The sequence below is a fragment of the Falco naumanni genome, chromosome Z (genome assembly GCF_017639655.2).
Source record: "Falco naumanni isolate bFalNau1 chromosome Z, bFalNau1.pat, whole genome shotgun sequence".
In the NCBI taxonomy this organism is placed as follows: Eukaryota; Metazoa; Chordata; class Aves; order Falconiformes; family Falconidae; genus Falco; species Falco naumanni.
In genome coordinates, this window is record NC_054080.1 from 61,034,233 (window position 1) to 61,040,232 (window position 6,000).

General features: G+C 34.9%; 1 protein-coding gene across 1 annotated transcript in view; it reads left to right on the forward strand.

The window, feature by feature from the left end:
- The window catches only part of JMY (junction mediating and regulatory protein, p53 cofactor), a 73,604-nt gene extending 68,184 nt beyond the window's left edge, over nucleotides 1–5,420 (forward strand). Inside the window, exon 11 of the mRNA XM_040579738.1 lies at nucleotides 17–5,420. The gene's annotated coding sequence lies outside the window, so the exon portion shown is untranslated. The remainder of the gene's footprint in view (nucleotides 1–16) is intronic.
- Nucleotides 5,421–6,000: the final 580 nt, after the last annotated feature.

The window sequence follows — 6,000 nt, forward strand, 5'->3', positions numbered from 1 at the left end:
CTTTCTTCCCAAACAGGTGATTTACAGCCACTGATGTGAGAAAAGAAACCCCAGCTGAAGATTGCTTTTCCTCTTCATTTCTGAAAATTCAGAGCCAGCAGTTATGACCATCAATTCCACAGGAGGCTTTCTTTGGCAAAGAATAGTCTTTCTTTGGCAAATGATTCAGTATATATGGAAAAAAATGGCCCGAAATGTTAATTTTTGGGTCATTTTTATCTTTAATTTGTTCAAAAAAATTCTTGTTTGGACACTAAGCTAAGTTGTTTAGATGTGCATTTTATATAATCAAGAATGCCTGATTCTTAAGCACTTTTTCTATTTGCATTAGTAATGTGTGGCCAGTTAAGTGAGGGGGGCATTTTGAATTAGGAGAATACTTGCTGTTAAAGTGTCTTTGGAATTTGGCCAAGACATCAAACCAGCTGTGAAATGTCCCCTTCACTGCACTGAATATACGATCTGCTTAAAAATCCAACTAAACAGCTCCTTGCAGAGAAGCTTGCTGTGTTAGTAGTGTGATACTAGAAAGAGCAGAATTCCTAGTTGCACTACAGTAGCTGAAATTCAGTAACATGCAACTAAGACTTTTTCTTCTTAGTTTGAAGAAATGTATGTCAGTATGAAAAGTAACAAGTGACCACACAGCACAATGAGAAATAAGAGTTGAATTCAGTACATATTAAAGAATGTGTGTGTTTCCAAAATGGTACATTTAGCAAGACATAGTCCAGCACCTTTTTAGAAGGTCATTTATAGTCTGACACCTTTTTGAAGTAGACATTTTCATGCTTTTTTAAAATAATATTTAGCTATGCTGAACCAAGTTAGTTATACTTTTATCATTTGTTATAAGAAGCAATATTTTGTAATTTCATACTTAAAATTATTTTTGTCTTTTGGTTTAAAGTTACTTTTGATTAGTCTAAGCAGCCTTCTTTAAAAAAGATCAAAGCACTTATACTGATAATTCAGTTGTGAAAATCATGCTTCTCTTGCTGGTTTTCTTTATTCCCTTTAATGGCTGCAAAAATGTTTGTATTTCATACCCAGAACCTTATTGGCTGAAAAAAGAGTTCCCTTTTGATTCTTTTTTGGTTTGGTTTTTTGTTTAGGGAATGTTACAACCTCCTCTGCAGTGAATACTTAGAAGTAATCCTAAATTTCATGACTAATGGCTGCAGGCAGCTACTCTTATGATACCACAGTCCTAAGAGGTCTGTCAGTACAGAGATACAAGTAGCTTTGTACCGTCTAGAAACTCCATGAGATATTAAAGTCAGCCATTACAATTTAAAGAAAATAGAATTGTCACTAGCATTTTATTTTTACTGTCATGGCTTACACTGCGTTTCAGAAATGTAGTCCCTGTCCCTTGTGCAGTGTGGTCCATTCACTGTTAGTCGCGTGACAGACAAACTACTATGCAGATAACTTTTAAGTGGAGTTATGCATTGCTGCTGTCATTTCATGAAACATGTACTGCATTAACGTTTCTAACAGGAGATTTCAGAGAAAAATTAACATCTTGCCATTTACCTATATAGTGAGCAACAGGAGATCTTACCTTAGCAGTAGGCTATGTAACCTAAAGGAACCTCAGCTCTTGGACCCTTCTGTTGTTTTGCTGTGGCTGTCTTGAATTTAAAGCTCTGTCAAACATCTTGAAAGGATGTCATTCTACCCTTGATATCAACAGGCATTTTCTTAACCTTGTTGCCTTATGAAGTTAGTGAACGTTCATTTTCAAAGCACCTGTGAGCAGCATTACTGTAGAGTTGTATTGATTTTGCTGCATTAGTTGTCAGGTCTGTATTTTTCTGTCCTGAGATCAGCTCTGTGAAACGCTTGATACTGGCTTTCCAAGGACCTAAAACCATACAATGTTTTTTTCTTAAACTGGTTCTCTGAACCCTGAGTTACATGGTGTGGTTGCAGGCTGTCTTAATACTGTGTTATAACAGCAATTTCAAAGTTTATTTGACGTTGCCTATACCGTAAGCTCTGGTGTATTTTTTTCTCTGTTTGTCTGTACTTCCAGTCACACCACACATTAAAAGCTGAGGTAATTAAATAAATTTTTTTGGCTGTAGCACAAATCAGAACTATGATGCAGAATGGTGATTCAGATTATACAGTTCATCTGAAACTTAGGGCTAAACTAACAGTGGTAACTGAGCAACTTCTGCGTCCATTTTTTCCTGTTTTCGAGCCTGCAGCCAAAGAGTGTGCATGTGGGACACTAGCAAAATTCCAAGCTGCGGAAAAATAGTGTAATTTTGAAGTGTAGGTGCAGTGGTTCCCTTGCACAACATTTGTGTCTACCAGTTTACTACTGTGTTGTGATTTCTCTAAATAGCTCCATGCTGTACTGTACTACAATTTTTGTTTGCCATGTGATCTGTTACCTTTGCCTTTTAAAATACGTGCATGAGTGAGAAAAAATACTGTCCTTCATCTTTTATGTTTAGCTGAAGTGTTAGATTCCTGTAGTAGCTTAGCTTATAGAAATGCAGTTCGTATTTTATGCGCACACAGAAGGCAGTTGTGCTGAGCATAGCAGTTCAAAACTGCCATCTTCATTGTGGAAAGTAAACAGTTTTTTCCACATAATGCTAAAAAAAAAAAAAAAAAAATCCTGGATTTTAATCCTCCATGAGTCACTAGATGTCACAATTTCACATAAATCTCCACTTTGATATATTATGCGTATGTAGTGTACAGGCTCACGGATAAAACTTCCCATCCTCTGTACTGTGCAACTTTGCAGTGGGATGGATGCAGCAGCAAATGGACGAAGTTTCAAGTATATTCACAAGAAACTTAAAAAAACTATTGACAGTCCTGCTGAGATCGGTTCCTCCACAGCTGAGAAAAGCTGTATTAATTGTGTTGGTCCTTGAGAAATCTTAGTAAGCATAACTATAGAAAAAACACATACACATGCAAAGAAAGGGAGCCTCCATAAAAAACGTTTCTACCCATTATTGGGTATTTTTCATTTAAGGCTAGACTTCATTTGTTGTGGCTGCATTATTCTGTTGCTAGTCATTTATCTTAGGCAGTTTGTCAGATTTCAGGCTTTTTCCAGTTTTAGAAACTTCTTTATTTGTTCAAATTAAAACTGTTTTAGTATAGTGTAACTGATCCAGTGAGGTGAAGAGTTGGAATGCATAATCTTTACTGTACAAGTGCTTATGTGAGGACTGAAAAAAATCTTCTGTGAGTGGGGACAAGAAACACCTACTTCTACTAAAATAACCAAAATGTGAAGTAAACAGCAATAGTCTTTTGCTCAGAAATGGAATTTGCATCACCATGCATCTCATGCTATCATTCACAGAGGTTCCAGATTCTTTTAAAATTACCAGTAGTTTTATTTTATTCACTTTACTGTGGTTTTATAGTGTTAGTTGTTACCTGTCTAGGATAAATGAAGGCTTTTTTGTTTTTCTTAAACATTATTTCTAAGGTTTAAAAAAAAAAATCTGACAGTCTGCATCTTACACCAGACACCTGTAAAATAAATTAGGATGATTATGTATTATGTTCTTTTGTGGCTGCTTCAGGGATAGAATTCAACATAACTTCACTACATTATTTGTAAAGAATCATTTTGAGTATAAGCACTATGTATTCTGTAATGTTTAATATTAAAGTAATGACAGGTGCATTGTTAAGATGCAGCTTATCGAGAAGAGGAGGCAGAAACTTCTGTTGGTCAAAATTACCCTTATTCCATTCGTTGCACTGAATTTCAAGAGTGTAATTTGTAAATCAGGTTTGCTCACTTGTGTAACAAGACTTTATTTTCATTGTAATGCTTATGTAATTAAATTACCTGGATATATTTCTGGTAATGATTCCATAAGCACGGACAATATGTTATGTTTAGCACTACAGAATTAATGTTAAGAATGAGCAAAGCTTCTTGCAAAGAGAAGGAGTTAACAGAAGCACCTTACTGAGAGAGTGCGCTGCATAATATCAGTGCTGCTGGAGCTGGCACACAGCAGGTCATTCTAAACTTGACCGCAAATTACTCTTTGGTGTAATAAGCACATTGACATACTGCTACCAATGCTGTAAGAAGTGTAGAAATGGCTATTTTTAACCTAGAAATATACTGTAACTTAAATTTTTCCTATAAAATGAATTTATATTTAATTGCTGCCTAATACATAAATACTTGGAATTTTTAGGAGTGTCAAGGGTGAGTGGGCATGCCAGTATATTTTTGGGAGGGGCTGTTGTATATACAGTTCTTTGCACTTCCCATTCAGTTTGAATATTGATCCAAAACTCCCAGCTCTGACTGTGGTGAATCTCCAACCTGACACTTATGAATTTTTGTGATTCAGGTTGTCTGTATTCTGTAGCCCACAGCTTCAGATTTTGACAGAAGAGGTTGTCTTTCCATTCTCAGATGTGAATGTTCTGATGTACCTCTAATATGGAACATGACCAAGCAATGAATTTTACTCTGCTGAGTTTCTAATATTAATGTAGAGATTTATTTAAAGCTGGTATCTCTTAGCCAGTATTGTATCCGTTTGGAACAAGTGAAAAGGATGATGCCTGTGTTGCTGAGTGTCGTTCAGACTCTGCAGAGATGTCACCTATTTGATAATTAGTTTGCCATAGGCTGCCTAGATTTTCAGATTTAGAAACTTTTTTTATTTTTAGGAAATAGATGTTGGAGATTGGGGATATTTACTTAGCATCTCCCAGTGTGTTGTTATTGTTGTTCTATGTTTTTAATTCCATCTTAAATATATACAAATACATCATCATAAGATGAAAACTTAAGAAATACAAATGGCTTATATTAAGAAATATGAGTTGTCCTGCATGAATAAGTCAGTGAAGTTTCACTAAACTAACTTCTTTGTTAAAGCCTGGAGAATAAATACAAAATAATCAAAAGAAAACGAATTTGCCATTCACTAGCTTTGTGCAATATTATTGGTAGACTCAAACACTACTAGCACATTGTGCTTGGCTTTAAGAAAGTTTTTTAAATCCATCATATTCAAAAGGACACATTAAATGCATATTTTATTGTAAATGACTGCAAATCTACTATGCCTAAAAATGCTCAATGTTATAAAGTATTAAGCAACAAGTATGTTTAAAAAAAAAAAAAAATATCAAAAATTAAACATTTCTAGCAATACCTGAAAACTAAAGAAAGTTTTAACTGTCTGCTTTTTGGTCTTTTTTCTTTAGTACAGCTCTTTTGAAATGCAAGTTTATTGCTGTGTATTTCATGGGTTTTTATTATCATAACTCAGAAATTTAAACCTGTACACAAAGTACTGCACTCACCTTCTTGTACATGCAATGTAACGTCATACTCACAGTTTTGGTGCTTTACAATGATTCCTTTTTTTTTTCTTTATTAAAGGATATTTATTTGACTACTGTCTGGTTTTAACTTTGAATATGTACCAATATTAAAAAAACCCAAACATTTTTAGTAGAGTTTAGTCATGTCCATGTCCCACCCCCTGCCCTGCCCCTCAAAAAATCATACCTAGCTCAGTTTTCCGCTGTTACTCTTTAACTCCTTAAGCTGCCTGTCATTGCTTAATGGCAGATGAGTGTGCCTCACTATGTTGCAGCAGGAAATAATTATATTTAGGTAACGCCTTTGTAAACAAAGTCACATAAACAATTTGAGTATTGTAGAAGAATCTTGCTCTTAAAGAATGCAGAATAGTTCTGCTTAAATACAAATCACACACATTTTTGTCTCTTAATCAAAAGACAAAAACACTATGGAAAAGGTAAAAAGTTTAAACATGGAAATACTTTAGAGCTTAGCTCCCTTATTGTGCTCTTCTACCCTTTCAGAGCTAGCTAGTGGCAGTGCTGTTACATGGAGAGAGCAAGCCTCAACCTGCAATCACTTAGAAGGTAATGGTAATAGAAAAGTTCAAATCAAAAACATGTGACTTCTCTGTTACTGGATTTTTTGGTATATATTTACAATATACT